This window comes from Oncorhynchus kisutch, linkage group LG21, assembly GCF_002021735.2.
Source record: "Oncorhynchus kisutch isolate 150728-3 linkage group LG21, Okis_V2, whole genome shotgun sequence".
NCBI lineage: Eukaryota > Metazoa > Chordata > Actinopteri > Salmoniformes > Salmonidae > Oncorhynchus > Oncorhynchus kisutch.
The window spans coordinates 34,186,159-34,203,828 of NC_034194.2; the positions used below are offsets into that span (position 1 = coordinate 34,186,159).

Genomic DNA, 17,670 nt, shown 5'->3' on the forward strand with positions numbered 1-17,670 from the left:
TGTGTCCTTAAAAAGTATCATGGTTCAGCACTTTTGTGAAATAAATAGATGGGAGAGGTTGAGGTTAGATGAAGGACAGAAGTAAAAACAAACAAAATATAACTATTGTAAAATAGACTGTGCCCGTAAAGTTTATAGTATGTATAAACTGGAGGTAGAAGCCTAAGCATTGTGTTCACTAGTTTACACCAATTAGGGGAGGGGTGTTAGGGTTAGAAAGTAAAAAAGGAACATATATTTAAAAAAAAATATGTGCATATACTGTATATATCTGTTTATTTTACCTGTTGATACAGGGCTCATATGTGAAACTATTCTAACTGAACATTTTCTTTCACAGTGACACTGACTCCGAATGGGAGCCCCCAGGGCCAAGGTTTCCATCCCCCACTGAAGCTGGTTCATCCAGCTCCTGCCACAAGTGGTGTTCATCTGCCCAAATTTATTTCTGCAGGCATGGATGTGCCTCAGGGCCAAAAAGGCACAGCATGGAGGCGTCCCTGTGTTCTTTGCAAAATGAAGTCCCCCATCACCTGCACCACATGCTTGGTGACCCTCTTCTTTACAGCAGAAAGAGACTGCTATGGAACCTGGCATCAGCAGCACAATATTGTGTAGAGGACTGAGGGTCTTCCAAATATTGAAAGTGTTATTTTGTAAATGTATATATATATTTTTTCATGTTTTTTCTCAATTTTTTGGGGGGTGTGTTAGAAAACCATTTTGGTATTTTGTATATATTTATTCCATTCAAAATGTATGACTTCACCAATTTGTACCCCTTGGGTACATTTGGGCCACTTGTGTGGGACACCTGGGTGACTTCATGATAAATGTCATGTAGCACACTCATTTTGGAAGTTATCATTCTGAAACTTTGCACAAGTACTGTTGCCCCCTTATGCTTTTCACTGAAATTGTCCCCATCATCCTATCTGAATGTTTGTTTTGTCTTGTTCATTTTAAAGATGATTATACAACAATAAAAATGAACGTATGTTTTTTTCATTGTATTATCTAAACCAGATCTATTGTGTTATATTCTCCTACATTCAATTCACATTTACAGAAACTCCAGAGTGTTTTCTTTCAAATGAAACCAAGAATATGCATATCCTTGGTTCTGGGCCTGAGCTACAGGCAGTTAGATTTGGGTATGTCTTCAGGCGGAAATTGAGAACAAAGGGTTGCAGCCATAACAGGTTTTAATGTGTGAAAGTTACATATTTCCCAAAAATATTTTTGAATTTCGCGCACTGCCTTTTCAGCGGAATGTTGTCGAGGTGTTCCGCTAGCGCAACCCCTGCCCTAGGAAGGTTAACAAAGGCTATTCAAGAGTCCTTTAGTAGAGTCAGAGAGAGAGTGAAGGGAGAAAGGTATTTATGGGGGGGGGGGGGGGGGAGTCATAAACCTTACACACAGGCCAACGTCATGACATATATGTATGTATTTGCAAAAAAATATATGGGGGATTGGAAGTGATGCAGACAATTACATAGATGGAACCTACAATATATCTGCAATATTAAAGATGATCTACCCCTTATACATAAAAAAAAGTATTCTCTACTCTCTACTATATATATATATATATATATATATATATATATATACACACACAGTATATACTTCATTGGAATAATGAAATACAGTGGAGTCACTGCAGTGGCTGCCCAGAAGGGGTTATAGCTAGCCTGTGAAGAAGTCCCATCTGTCCAGAAACAAAATGGTATTCCATATTCTCTTTGAAACTTCCCAAACAATAATCATAACAACACAGTGTAGGGTCAAATCCAAGAATGCGATCCGTAGAGATGGAAAAGGGAATATACTGATAAGACTGTTGGATGAGATGGTGGATGTCATGATGGGGTTAGTGCTTTGCCGTTCCATCTGAATTGGAGCCACACAGTACTGCTGTGAAAGAGATGAGAAGATAAATAAGCGGAATCACTTCTGGGATGTAGGCAATACCTAAACAATAAGTCACTCAAGAAATGATGACGGGGCATTTAATACAGGGATAATGGAACGCTCACGAAGATGCAATTATGTCGACTAATGGGAAGTAAAGTTATTATCGTTGCAGATTTTCAATACAGACCTAACCCATCTCAGGACTGATTAGCAGAGAGGACCCACAGTAGGTCTTTTTACCCTTCATTGTTCTTGGCCCTGGGTTAGACTGGCCTTGGGCTAGCTTAACCTGTGTTCACACAAGCATTAGTTAACCATGGGCTATGCTTTAGCCCTGGGCTAAGGATTCACACTTGTATTCCAAAGCCCAGAGCGAACGGACAAACACAACATGTGACCAAAATTCTATCTCTGCCACGCGACCAACATTCTATCTTACACACGACCAACATTCTATCTCTCAAATGCAACCAACATTCTAGCTCAGCCACACGACCAACATTCTAGCTCAACCACGCGACCAATATTCTATCTCTCTCATGCGACCAAAATTCTATCTCTTACATGCGACCAACATTTATCTCTTATATGTGACCAACATTCTATCTCTGCCATGCGACCAACATTCGATCTCTTACATGCGACCAACATTCTATCTCTTACATGCGACCAACTATCTATCTCTTACATGTGACAAACATTGTATCTGTGCCATGCGACCAACATTCTTTCTCTTACATGCAGACAACATTCTATCTATTAAATGCGACCGACATTCTATCTCTTACATGCGACCAACATTCTATCTCTTACATGCGACCAACATTCTATCTCTTACATGTGACCAACATTCTATCTCTCACATGCGACCAAAATTCTATCTCTCACATGAGACCAACATTCTATCTCTTACATGCCACCAACATTCTATCTCTTACACACAACCAACATTCTATCTCTTACATGTGACCAACATTATATCTCTGCCACGCGACCAACATTCTATCTCTCACATGCGACCAAAATTCTATCTCTCACATGCAACCAACATTCTATCTCTCACATGCAACCAACATTCTATCTCTTACATGCGACCAACATTCTATTTCTTACATATGACCAACATTCTATCTCTTACATGTGACCAACATTATTTCTCTTATATGCGACCAATATTCTCTCTTACATGCGACCAACATTCTATCTCTTACATGCGACCAACATTCTATCTCTTACATGCCACCAACATTCTATTTCTTACATGCAACTAACATTCTATCTCTTACACACGACCAACATTCTATCTCTTACATGTGACCAACATTCTATCTCTGCCACATGAACAAAATTCTCTCTTACATGCGACCAACATTCTATTTCTTACATACGACCAACATTATTTCTCTTATATGTGACCAACATTCTATCTTTGCCACGCGACCAACATTCTATCTCTTACATGAGACCAACATTATATCTCTTACATGCAACCAACATTCTATCTCTGCCATGCGACCAACATTCTATCTCTTACATGCAACCAACATTCTATCTCTGCCATGCGACCAACATTCTATCTGTTACATGCGACAAACATTCTCTCTTACATGAGACCAACATTCTATCTCTTACATGAGACCAACATTATATCTCTTTCATGTGACCAACATTCTATCTCTTACATGAGACCAACATTCTATCTCTTACATAACACCAACATTCTATCTCTTACATGAGACCAACATTATATCTCTTTCATGTGACCAACATTCTATCTCTGCCATGGGACCAACATTCTATCTCTAACATGTGACCAAAATTCTATCTCTCACATGCAACCAACATTCTATCTCTTACATGCGACCAACATTCTATTTCTTACATACGACCAACATTCTATCTCTTACATGAGACCAACATTATATCTCTTTCATGTGACCAACATTCTATCTTTGCCACGCGACCAACATTCTATCTCTGCCATACGACCAACATTCTATCTCTTACATGAGACCAACATTCTATCTCTCACATGCAACCAACATTCTATCTCTTACAGGCAACAAACATTCAATCTCTTACACACGACCAACATTCTATCTCTTGCATGTGACCAAAATTCTATCTCTGACAGGCAACCAAAATTCTATCTCTGACAGGCGACCAACATTCTATCTTACATACGACCAACATTCTATCTCTAACAATCAACCAACATTCTAGCTCAGCCACAATACTAACATTCTAGCTCTGCCACGCGACCAACATTCTATCTCTCACATGCGACCAAAATTCTATCTCTCACATGCGACCAAAATTCTATCTCTCACATGCGACCAAAATTCTATCTCTCACATGCGACCAAAATTCTATCTCTCACATGCAACCAACATTCTATCTCTTACAGTGTCACGCCCTGGTCTAAGTATTTTGTGTTTTTCTTCATGTATTGGGTCAGGCCAGGGTGTGGCATGGAGTTTTTGTATTGTGGTGTGTTTTGTCTTGGGGTTTTGGTGTGTATGTATTTGGGATTGTAGCTAGTGGGGTTATCTAGCAAAGTCTATGGCTGTCTGGAGTGGTTCTCAATCAGAGGCAGGTGCTTATCGTTGTCTCTGATTGGGAACCATATTTAGGCAGCCATATTCTTTGAGTTTGTCGTGGGTGATTGTCCTGATGTCTTTGTTCCTGTCGCTATGTTAGTTTACACCAGTATAGGCTGTTTCGGTTTTCATTACGTTAAGTTTGTTGTTTTGTAGTGCATTTGTATTGATTCGAGTTTTACGTTTTCATTAAACATGGATCGCAATCTACACGCTGCGTTTTGGTCCGACTCTACTTCATCACACCTAGAAAATCGTAACATACAGGCAACAAACATTCTATCTCTTACATGCGACCAACATTCTATCTCTTACATGCGACCAACATTCTATCTCTTACATGCGACCAACATACTATCTCTGCCACCTGACCAACATTCTATCTCTGACACGCGACCAATGTTACAAGGAATTAGACATTTATTAACACACGATTTCCTCTTGCTTCTAGCCCAGCATTTGATTGTCTCTTGCTTCTAGCCCAGCATTTGATTCCCCCTTGCTTCTAGCTCAGCATTCGACTGCCTCTTGCTTCTAGCCCAGCATTTGATTTCCTCTTGCTTCTAGCCCAGCATTTGATTTCCTCTTGCTTCTAGCCCAGCATTTGATTTCCTCTTGCTTCTAGCCCAGCATTTGATTTCCTCTTGCTTCTAGCCCAGCATTTGATTCCCTCTTGCTTCTAGCCCAGCATTTGATTCCCTCTTGCTTGTAGCCTAGCATTTGATTCCCTCTTGCTTCTAGCTCAGCATTTCATTCCCTCTTGCTTCTAGCTCAGCATTTCATTCCCTCTTGCTTCAAGCCCAGCATTGGATTCCCTATTGCTTCTAGCTCAGCATTTGATTCCATCTTGCTTCTAGCTCAGCATTTGATTCCATCTTGCTTCTAGCCTAGCATTTGATTTCCAACATTGATGGTTTGTTTAAAGCTTGCCTATCTAAGGATTGTTCTTGACCGTCTTTCACACAGGCTATTTTGGTACAGTGTTTTTTAGGCATCCCTTTTGGGCAAGCTCAGGAGCAGGGCCAGCTAGCACTGGGCTAAGGTTGGTGCTAGCCCACTTTAGAATATGCAAGTGTGAACACTCAACTTACACCCGGGCTAAAATCTGCCCTAGCCCAAGACTAAGGAGGCTCTTATTCCTGGGCTAAGGTGTGAATGTGCCTCGTGACTAGTAGGGACAGGGGATACCAATATTGAGTGTCACACATACAACATATGTTTAAAACATCTCAAAAACATATATTAGTAGAGTGATCTAAATTTTAATAAAATACATAATTGAATTACTTCAGTTGTGGCAGGTCGGATAAGATAAAGATGAGTAGTATTGATTATAGACTTTGCTATTGCCTTTTGAGGTTGTTGTTGGGGTGTGACAACATGAGGAAGACAGCAGTGTCGATGCAAATGAAGTTGGCCGTCATAAAGCTCAGAAATGAAAACCAATCAATCAGCAACATTGCAAAAACCCTGGGCATGCCCGAGTCAACAGTTTGGTTCATCATTAACAAGAAAAAAACAACTGGTGAACTCAATTATGTCGAAAGACCCGGTAGACTGAGGAAGACCACTGTAGTGGATGACAGGAGAATACTCTCTATGGTGAACAAAACCCCCCTGACAACAGCCCAATAGATCAAAAACACTCTCCTGGATGCAGTTGTTGATGTGTCAAAGTCTACCATATGTAGAAGACTACACCAGCAGGACTACAGAGGGTACAGTACAAGATGCAAACCACTGATAAGCCTGAAGAACAGAAAGGCGAGATTAGTTTGCTAAAAAGCACCTAAAAGAGCCCCAAGAGTTCTGGAAAAAAGTATTATGGACAGATGAGACAAAGATGAACATGTACCAGAGTGATGGAAGGAGGAAAGTGTGGAGAAAAAAAAGACATGCCCATGATCCAAAGCATACCACCTCATCCGTGAAACATGGTGGAGGGAGTGTTATGGCTTGGTCCTGTATGGCTGCCAGTGGAACAGGCTCACTTGTCTTCATCGATGATGTGACTGCAGACAGAGGTAGAACAATGAATTCTGAAGTCTACAGAAATATTTTATCTGCTCAGATAAAACCAAATGCCTCCAAACTCATTGTACGGCACTTCATCAAGCAACAAGACAATGACCCTAAACATACTGCTAGAGCAACGAAGGGGTTTTTGACTGGCCGAGTCAATCACCAGATCTGAATCCAATTGAACATGCATTTTACATGCTGAAGAGGAGACTGAAGGCAATAAGTCCCCGAAACGAGCAAGAACTGAAAATGGCTGCAGTACAGGCCTGGCAGAGCATTACCAGGGAAGATACCCAGCATCTGGTGATGTCGATGCATCGCAGACTTCAAGCAGTCATTGTATGCAAAGGATATGCGACCAAATATTAACAATGATTACTTTATTCTACATTATGTTAAACAGTCCAATGTTTTTTGATGCATGAAAATGGGGGGGGCCATGTACAAAAGCTTCTATAATTTCTAAACGGTTCATCCGATATGTATGAAAATACCCTCAAATTAAAGCTGACAGTCTGCACTTCACCTTCACATTGTATCCTTTCAAACTCAAAGTGCTAGAGTACAGAACCAAAATAACAAAAAAATGGTCACTGTCCAATGAATTATGGTGCTCACTGTATATATATACAAATCAATCAACTCACAGAAATCTATTTCATTAAAGGTAGACTCCGCGATATGGTGTAGATGCAGAAAGTAAACAGCATAGTGGGTCAATTTCCGTAACAACTAAGAGCACAACAACTACAAATGACTGAATTGATCCTGCTGGACTACCATAACTGTGAAATGATCCACACTCTTTACTGACTCTTAAGTAACTATGTAAAATGTAAGCCATCAGCACTCACATGAACTTGCTTACACAGTGAGAATCAACCAATGGCATTTGAGTGACTGGGACTAAATCCTCTCCCATCCAATTAAGCTAGGGTATCCCCTTGGAGAAATCTATCCAGAGCTTGCAGGCAGCAGAAATAGATCTCCGTTTGTGTTTTCCAGTTGTCTTGGTCACACTAAACTCCCTCTGCACACACACACACACGGGCACACACACACACAGCGCCATGTTGTGTGGCCGGTAGAACGGGGAAAATAATGGCTCCCAAAGCAATTATCAATAATTATCCTCAGCTTGGCTTCTTAGGCATGGTGACAGCTGCCACTGGGATCCATCAGGCCTCCTCTACAGACTGCCGGAAGTGGTGTTGTGTAATATAATGTATGTGCTCAGGGTGGACACACTCACAAACAACTTCAATGATCACAGCAGCATTGTGATTATCAATGCAGACTGTGACCTATATTGTACTCATGAAGAAGTGTTGCAGAAGTAACCCTACTAAATGCTTAAAGCCCTAACTGTGTGTGTATGTCTGTGCATGTTTTTCTGTGTACATGTGTGTGTGTGTAGCCAGTGTGAAATGGCTAGCTAGTTAGAGGTGCGAGCTAGTAGCTTTTCAATCGGGGATGTCTCTCGTTCAGAGACCTTGAAGTAGTTGATTCCCTTGCTCTGTGGCTTTTGTGGCACGATAGGTAACGCTACTTTGAAGGTGACTGTTGTTTAGAGGGTCCTTGATTCACGCCGAAGTTGGGGAAAGGAGAGGGATGGAAGCAATACTGTTATATTGATGATGTTGACTCAGATCACTACCTGCGGCGGAGAAGGAGGTCAAAAGGGGACGAGTGTAACCCGTGTGAGATGGCTAACTAGTTAGCGGTGTGCGCTAGTAGCGTTTCAATCAGTGACGTAACTTGCACAGAGTCCTTGAAGTAGTTGATAACCTTGCTCTGCAAGGGCAGCAGATTTTGTGGAGCGATAGGTAATAGAGGTATCTACGGATCCACCTGTACATGAATACCTGAGAACAAATCTGGGACCCGAGTGGGTTCAAATCCAGAGTTCTAAATAATGTCACAGGTCTGGGTCAGATCTGATTGTGACAGGTCTCAGGTATGTGTAATTTTAACTGACAAATGTGACTGCTACAGTAAAGAGAGCGATAAAACTGTATAATTTATACTGCTGCTCTTGCTTTTCACGAGAGTGTAGCGTGGCGTGTATAGCTTTTTGTTGGCCAACCATAAGTCAACAAAGCAGCAATAGGCCACAGCCCAAGAGCCTCGCTCCGTGATTGGCAAAAGTTAGGCGATATTGTCGTGGAATATTCTAATCAAGTGAGATATATATTTTTATTCTTCAAACAATCATCTTTATTCAATATCGATTAATTATTGCAATAATGAGGCTGGTCGACCCCACACAGTTGAGTGTTGGACCGAGTAACCTAACCTTGAAGAGTTCTTTATAAACTCAGCAAAAAAAGAAACTTCCTTTTTCAGGACCCTGTCTTTCAAAGATAATTTGTAAAAATCAAAATAACTTGACAGATCTTCATTGTAAAGGGTTTAAACACGGTTTCCCATGCTTGTTCAATGAACCATAAACAATTCATGATCATGCACCTGTGGAACGAGATGCATAAGACAGTGCTACAGGGAGACAGGATAGACAGCTGATTGTCCTCGCAGTGGCAGACCACGTGTAACAACACCTTCACAGGATCGGGACATCCAAACATCACACCTGCGGGACAGGTACAGGATGGCAACAACAACTGCCCGAGTTACACCAGGAACGCACAATCAGTGCTCAGACTGTCCGCAATAGGCTGAGAGAGGCTAGACTGAGGGCTTGTAGGCCTGTTGTAAGGCAGGTCCTCACCAGACATCACCGGCAACAACGTCACCTATGGTCACAAACCCACCAGACAGGACTGGCAAAAAGTGCTCTTCACTAACGAGTCACAGTTTTGTCTCACCAGTGATGGTCGGATTCGCGTTTATCTTCGAAGGAATGAGCGTTACACCTAGGCATGTACTCTGGAGCGGGTTTGATTTGGAGGTGGAGGGTCCATCATGGTCTGGGGCGGTGTGTCACATCATCATCGGACTGAGGTTGTTGTCGTTGCAGGCAATCTCAACGCTGTGCGTTACAGAGAAGACATCCTCCTCAATGTTCTGCCATGCTCAGCAAACAGCCCGGATCTCAATCCCATTGAGCACGTCTGGGACCTGTTGGATCGGAGAGTGATGGCTAGGGCCATTCCCCCCAGAAATGTCTGGGAAATTGCAGGTGCCTTGGTGGAAGAGTGTGGTAACATCTCACAGCAATAACTGGCAAATCTTGTGCAGTCCATGAGGAGGAGATGCACTGCAGTACTTAATGCAGCTGGTGACCACACCAGATACTGACTGTTTTGATTTTGACCCCCCCTTTGTTCAGGGACACATTATTCAATTTCTGTTAGTCCCATGTCTGTGGAACTTGTTCAGTTTATGTCTCAGTTGTTGAATCTTGTTATGTTCATACCAATATTTAAACATGTTAAGTTTGCTGAAAATAAACGCAGTTGACAGTGAAAGGACGTATCTTTTTTTTCTGAGTTTATAACTGACACTAAGAATGCTTAGTCATGGTTGGTTCCACCCCTCCCATGCAGATTGGGGCATCATAAGCCACTTTGGGTTCATCCTGTCATCTGCAAGGGGGTGTATTGTCTTAACCCCACCCTGGCTTAGTCTCGCAGATGCAAGGATGATTTTGAGACAATGAGGGATTGTTCTACTCCTAAGCTATCTAGTAAAACACATTCTTGTCTATGTAATGTAGTCTTAACCATCTCTGGTCATCATACGCCCAGATTAGCTGCAGGGAACTAGAGTGGAGACCATAAAAACACAGACACTAGCAGGACAGAAATGTCTTACAGTTAGTTAGATTTGAATTCTTAACCATTGATTTCAAATAAATCAGGAAAATACATAATTTCTCTCACAATATGTAATTAATTTGGATCCGCACAGGTCTATAAAGAACAAGTCTAGTTGTCCTCGGGTCCGTTCGGAACAGGTCTCTATATTTAAAATATTATGTCGGGTCTGGGTGGGAAAGCCCCAGGTCCATTTTGGAACGGGTCCAAAATGGACCTGTGAAGACCTCTAAAAGGTAATGATGACTGTTGTCAATGTGTGCAGAGGGTCTCTGGTTCAAGCCCAGGTTGGGGCAAGGAGAGGGATGGAAGCAACACTGCATGTGTGTATGCATGTCTGTGCCCACACAAAACAGAGAGCTGGTGGGTCTGTTCTTTCTTCCATTTGAATGATTTTCTCTACCACAGCAAGTGTTTATCCCCTCGCTCTCCCACACGTATTCCTCCGCCAGTTGGACACAGAGTCCCGCTGCTGGCATTAAGACAGAAGGAAGGATTACAGAGGAGCTCTGCCTCCCCATACAACCGCTGCATTCTCCACAACAGCACAACTCTCCAGAACATTGCAGCAAAAAACCTACGCACTGGCTGTCGGCATTAAATAACTAATCCTTTTGGATGAAAACCAAACACCTCACAGAAGATCGCAGAGGAACAAACGGGGCAAATGGGTCCCTTTAAGATGGAGAAAATACAGAGCTGTCCTTTTCTGATGGAGACATAGAGACGGTTGTTAATCTTGACTGTTATGTTGGGTTCCATTGGTGTCCATATCTTCTCTCCAATTTGGGGGATTCCCCCAAGGATACCCAACAATGAGGCTGATTAAATGTATTCAGATTCATGTGGAGTATCTTTGCAAGAAAAAAATCCGACATAGCCAGTGCTGAACACGTGTTAGGCTAAGACACATCTTACTGTGTGTGTGTGTGTGTGCGTGCATGCGTGTGCGTGCGCTCAAATGTGTGTGCACTCTCTCTCTCTCTGACTGCTCTGGACCACTGACACAAAGACACCAGCTTCACATGACTGTTCCAGGAGTCAAACAACAACACTGAGTAGAAGAACAAGTAATATGGATGGTTCCAGACATGATACTACAAAGGGATCTATTGTGTACTGCTGTTTACATTAATGTAGTAGCATTCAGACTCTTTAACAGAGACGTACAATTTTATTTACAATAATGTTAAGAAATATATATATTTCATTGTTTCAAATTGTCCTCAAATGATAAGAGAATGGAGAAAAATGGTCTATATTCCCTGGCTGTGTCGAGGGAAATGATCCAGCACAATTACGTCCATGTAATAAATCATTTCTGTTTGTCAAGAGAGTCATTCGTATTTGTACCCTCAGATGTAATACCCATTAACCTTGTGCTAGTGCCTCATTCAGCTGGCTCCTCTAGCAGCTAATAACATAATGTTGTCCTCCTACTCTCTTAGATACGATAGCCTGTACTGTCAGACTCCCACATCTAGTGCCCACACACACACATGCACGCGCACGAAGGCACGCGCACAAAGGCACACGCACGAAGACACGCAGGCAAGCGCACGCAAACACATATACACACACGCACACATGTTTGTTTTACTATCCTTTTGGGGACCAAACAATTAATTCCCATTCAAAATCCTATTTTCCCTAACCCTAACCTTAAACCCTAACCCCTAAGCCTAAAATGTCCCTTTTCCTTGTTTTAATATCCTTGTGAGGACTTCTGGTCCCCCACAAGGATAGTAAAATCAAAAACACACATGCACAAACACACAACATGATGTTCTCTTAGAAAATAGAGGAATGAGTATCCTCAGACAAACAAACTGTTGTCAAATCTATTCTTATTGGATTATGCAAGGCTTTATCTCAGTCATTGTTGTGTAGGAGTTATTGCATCATTATAATAAGAGTACAATCCTAACCCTGCACTTTTCTTTCTGTGAAAATTGATTTTCTTTGTCTGAGCAAATAGCCCAAAACGCTGTAGAAGCAAATAGATATTATGTACATTGTATGATTTTAGAGTTTTACAGTAATCCCAGTTTCCCTCTAAAAATACTGTACAATGAGATCTTCTGTCTTATAAAATGACAGTCTTTCGAAGCAATCAATTTTATTTTAAAGGGACAGAGAAGGTTTTATTGCATTGAGTTGCGGATTGCTTTAACAGCCATGCGATTAAATGTCCTGCAGGAGAGGAGTTAGTGTGCTTTACTTTCTCAGTCCCTTCTCCTCAAAGAGACAGAGAAACCACCGAAGCAGAGTGTATCAATCTTAGAACTGCCCATGAAATTCGACGGGATTCCTCCGCTCAAATCCTGGCAGATGTAGTTTCACGGACAGGGCGGGATTCTAACATCATACATCTCCTTTCTCCTCTCTTCTCTGTCCAACTCTGATTAAGATGGCATATCACCTTTTATCGGCAACAAGACAGGTGTAATAAAACATGGATCCTCCCCTACTGCATGGTCCACTGTATTGTTTTTACCCCACATTGTTGATTGATTTATTTGGTCTACATGGAAAACACAGGACACAGCTGGGCACAGTCAGGCTATAGCAGATTCAAAATGGCTGCCGTCAGTTTTGCTTCTACATACTGCCCATATTTTACCTCTGAGTATCAGCTGTAACAATTTCCCAATTCACAAACAGAGATCTTATCCTCCACTCCCGCCAGAGGAAGCCTTACTGAGGCTCATAAGGCAAGGCTACCCGTGGTGGCCGTGTCAGAGAGGTACCTCCTTCTCACACCATGGACCTGGGCAGCTGGATCTGTGTTCACAACAGAAGCCAGGAAACAGCCCATATCAAGAACAGAGAAAAAGTCTTGCTGCTGAAACGATACAGCAAAGGAGTGTAGTTTACTGTAACATATCAAGCAATAAGTCCCCAGTGTAGCGGTAGTAGACTATTAATTTACTTCGATGTTGAAAGCAGAAATGATTGGTCAACTTCGATTCAGCAGCACTCAGTTTAGGGTAAAGAGATAAGGGCTTGAAATTCCCCCTGCTGTTTTTCTATTCACTTGAAGAGATAATTGTGCAGAATTGAAAATGTTTTAATTTACGTTTTTCTGTGAATGTCACGGCCGTCGTAAGAAGTGGACCATTTTCCTTTTATTTGATAAATGTCGCCAACAAAACAACAAATGAAGAAACAACCGTGACGCTTACAGGGCTAAGTGCCACTAACAAAGATAACTACCTTTGGCTGTAGATGGGTAGCAAGACAAAAGGCATGTTTAAATCTTCAACATATTTCCGCGCACAACACAACACAGACTCAAACTTAACTTATATCCAAACACCGGAATTGACCTGACCTCCAACCAACTTTTTCGAGGTCTGTGCTCAATAACAAAAAGTATCTTAAAATTCTTGATTTTCAGCTTCATGCATTTAATGGCAGACCGTCCTGACCTTGGTCAGCTCCTGCACCCCCAGGGGGTTATAGATTTGATTTGATGTGGTCAGGGTCAAAATCCACCATAATCCTTGAGAAAGAATGCCTGCTGACTTTCAATAACCAGGAGACTGCAGGAGCTGGAGCCTTTCCTCCCCCTTGTCTTAAGGGCATCCAGGGGTTAGTCTGAGAGAAATCATAAACCCTAGGGAACCTGCATGCTTCTACAGTATGTGTCCAATACTCCTCAACACTCCTCACTCAGCCACGCCAACACAAACAACAATCATCAGTCCAGCCTCGTACCACCTCATTCCACCCAAACACTTACTTTCCCAATACTTTCTTCTTCAGAAGCGAAAGCCTTTAAATGATTTCTCAACCTTTGTTTTTCCTCTAGAGAACTTTGTTTTCGTACCAGTAAGGTTAAGGCCCGCAGGGATTGGCTCTGCTGTAGGTGTGTGAGGTAAGTGGATTCCAAACACCTGTGCTCTGCTCGGTGCTACTTACCTGTATTGTGTGGTTTCACTGCCATAGGTTCACTCACAGGGTGCCACCCATCAATCACAGCCTGCACGTCTCTGACCACCACACCAGAGGGAATGGTTAACCTGAAGAACACACAGGACACACACACACATTCTGATCAGTTTACACATGGCAACACACTCCAATCAGCTCTAACACAGAAATTCTATGTACACTTTGTAAATAGCTACAGGAATTCTGAGAATCTGGTGGATATGGAATTACTGTACATGCAGTGGTCAAATAAGTCCCTTGTACAGTACGGTTAGGATTTATTGCATAACGAGTTCCGGCTTCCAATAATACAGCTCTTGCCCTGCAGCGTACACACTGTTTGGGGAACGCATAAGAGCCATCCATCTATGTAACACCACTGCGATAGACATCCTCAACGTAAGTCCTCATCATCTACTGTTTTGTATTCGATGGCTTTTAGATTGTCAGAGCAGCAGTACTAGAAACTCAGATTCCTCTTATAACCAAGTGGAATCTCAATATGAATATGACGAATGCCCTGCAAAGGGAATAGTGTTTTCAGCCGTATCCATAGGACAGTCATACGGGATGCAGGGGAGGGCATCCGAGTCCAAAGAGAGATATAATAAATATGACTAATGCATACTGAGTATGGTGATGTAAGACAGGAAATAGCTGTCTTATTGATTATAATAAGTGAAGAGGTACAAAACAATAAAACCAAAGAACTACATTTACGTCATTATCCAGAGCGATTTACAGTGGTGAGTGTATACATTTTCATACCTTTTTTGTACTGGTCCCCCGTGGGAATCAAACCCACCACCCTGGCGTTGCAAGCACCATGCTCTACCAACTGAGCTACACTATATAAATTGTCCATTAATCTTCCTGCGTTTAGACCAAAGAATGGGATGCGTGAGATAACGAGCTGCAGGAGTTCCAGTCTTTGGGTTATCGTCACTGGATATGGGTGTATCAGGATTGGTCGAAGGCAGTGCTTAAACTGCTTTGTGTCGAGTGCTTCCTGTGTGTGCCCACACAGATCAGAACTCTCCATTTCTAACGAGTATAGACCAAGAAGTTAATCACGCAGCTGACCAAATTATGCAAGATTTTACTTCTGGGCTAACCAAGATTAGCTATCCATAACAAAAGTAATTTGTTACACTAGCTCCAACAGACACAGAAAACACAGACACCTCACTGACAGGCTGACTGGGTTAGCTTGACAGACAGACTGACTGGGTTAGCGTGACAGACAGACTGACTGGGTTAGCTTGACACTGACTGGGTTAGCTTGACACTGACTGGGTTAGCTTGACAAATAAGTGTGAAAACATGGGAGCCCATTGTAGAAGTGTAGGACTTTTCAACTGCATTTAAGATAATTCACTCTGACAGAATATTATTGCAATAAGATATTTCCTATAATTACAACCTAGTGCACTTGCCACACTCATTAGCTCTGTGATACGGGTGAAGAATTCAGCTGCATTTATGTAAATTGAGAGCTTGATGAAGTTATAATGAATTGGATAGCACTGGATTATAAGGCTTTATGGAGTAGAGACATTGTATCGTCTTTAATTGTGTACCTCCCTATTCTTGCAAAACGTTAAGTTCAAAAGATACATGAGTGATAAACATGTCAACTGCACAGAGAGACGTGTTTCCGCTTTTGACGAATCACTTTGCAAAAAACTCTAAAATGTCAAGCACTCAAAACCAAGAAAATTTGAGGGAGTAAATGTTTGCTTTAAAAAATGACATTGATCTTTCAAATCAACTTTAGGCCTAACCTTTTTCCATATTGATCTCTATTTATCTAACACTTGAATGTTCCATAAACTGCAACAAAGAGCAGTATGTACGGAGGCTTTCGATTCATTCACCCCCTAAAACCCTCCACTGCTCATCAACACACTCATCTATTTGGATTTTATCTGAATAAATATGCAGAACATTCCTTGAACACAGTTTGTTTTCAACTAATGACACAAGCCAATGACCGCGTTCCTCTTTTGCCCATCTTGAAAGGAGGATTCTGCTTTCCCATTAGTGACTAATGTGCCATAATATTGACTACTTTTGCGATGGGCCATCATGCAAGACAAAAAAAGTGCAAAGCAGAATCTTAAGCACATGGAGGGAACCTGATGTGAGTTTCTGCCTCCTAGCAGCCACATCTGGTAGGTATTTCTCACTTTATCCAGAGCCAAATGCTTTGACTTACACATGTTGAGATCTAAATGATCTTGAACCTATTCCATGGCGAGAGATGGAGATAGATAGAGAGAACTCTGTTAGTAATTAGTCAAGTGGAGAAATATAATTAGCTGCCAAGTGAATTAGACCACGTCTACTGTGCTGCATCTCATTCTTTTAAAAAATGACCAGAAACTAGAACTTTGCTTCAGATTGCTTTGCTACAACATAGATTGATTTAGAAATCATGTGTAATATCCACAGGTATCACTTTGATACAGGTGTAGGATCTTAATTTGACCAGTTTTGACCAGTTTCTCACAGCATGAAAAATAAATGTGAATTATTATGTGGATAATAATTAACCCCCTAGATGTGAAATGGAATTAGCATAACAAAAAAATCTACATAAAAATCCATCAGTTTAAGCTAGAGATATGTTTTTTTTCTTCAATGGATGCAGTGAAAGATGACAGAGCTATAGCGGAGTTTGTCAGACAATGAGACATTCACGAAAATTGCTCTTCTCACAAAATCGTCTGTACCGTCCTAACAGTTTGGCTTACAAACTGTTTTGCTTCAGACTCATCTGAAGGTCCTCTGGGACCAGTTCAAAACAATTTACTGTATATACATCCATACCAGTCAAAAGCACCTACTCATTCAAGGGTTTTTCTTTATTTTTACTATTTTCTACATTATAGAATAATAGTGAATACATCAAAACTATGATCAAAACTAAATAACACAAATGGAATCATGTAGTAACCAAAAAACTGTTTCACAAATAAAAATATATTTTATATTTGAGATTCTTCAAAAGTAACCACCCTTTGCCTTGATGACAGCTTTGCTAGCTAGGTAAACAATGAACCATAATCCCAACCCATGACGTTACTACCCTGCATGAATCTACAGGTGGCTAACCAACCAGGTTCAATGTTAGCTAGCTAACATTAGGCTATAGCTAGCCAAGTAAATGGCTCTGAGATATGAATAATAAGATCATACGCGTAACGTTAGCTAGAGAGCCAGCCAGTGAACGTTAGCTAGCTAGGTAAACAATGAACTATAATCCCAACTCATGACATTACTACCCTGCATGAATCTGCAGGTTGCTAATCAACCAGGTTCAATGTTAGCTAGCTAACATTAAGCTATAGGTAGCCAAGCAAATGGCTCTTTCTGTCAAAATTAGAAATGTGTAATATCTGAAAATGCAGCTAGCT

General features: G+C 41.4%; 1 protein-coding gene across 1 annotated transcript in view; it reads right to left on the reverse strand.

Moving 5' to 3' along the window:
- The window catches only part of LOC109866658 (leucine-rich repeat and fibronectin type-III domain-containing protein 2), a 112,130-nt gene that overhangs the window by 28,023 nt on the left and 66,437 nt on the right, over positions 1 to 17,670 (reverse strand). The window contains exon 3 of the mRNA XM_020455440.2: positions 14,240 to 14,340. The gene's annotated coding sequence lies outside the window, so the exon portion shown is untranslated. The remainder of the gene's footprint in view (positions 1 to 14,239; positions 14,341 to 17,670) is intronic.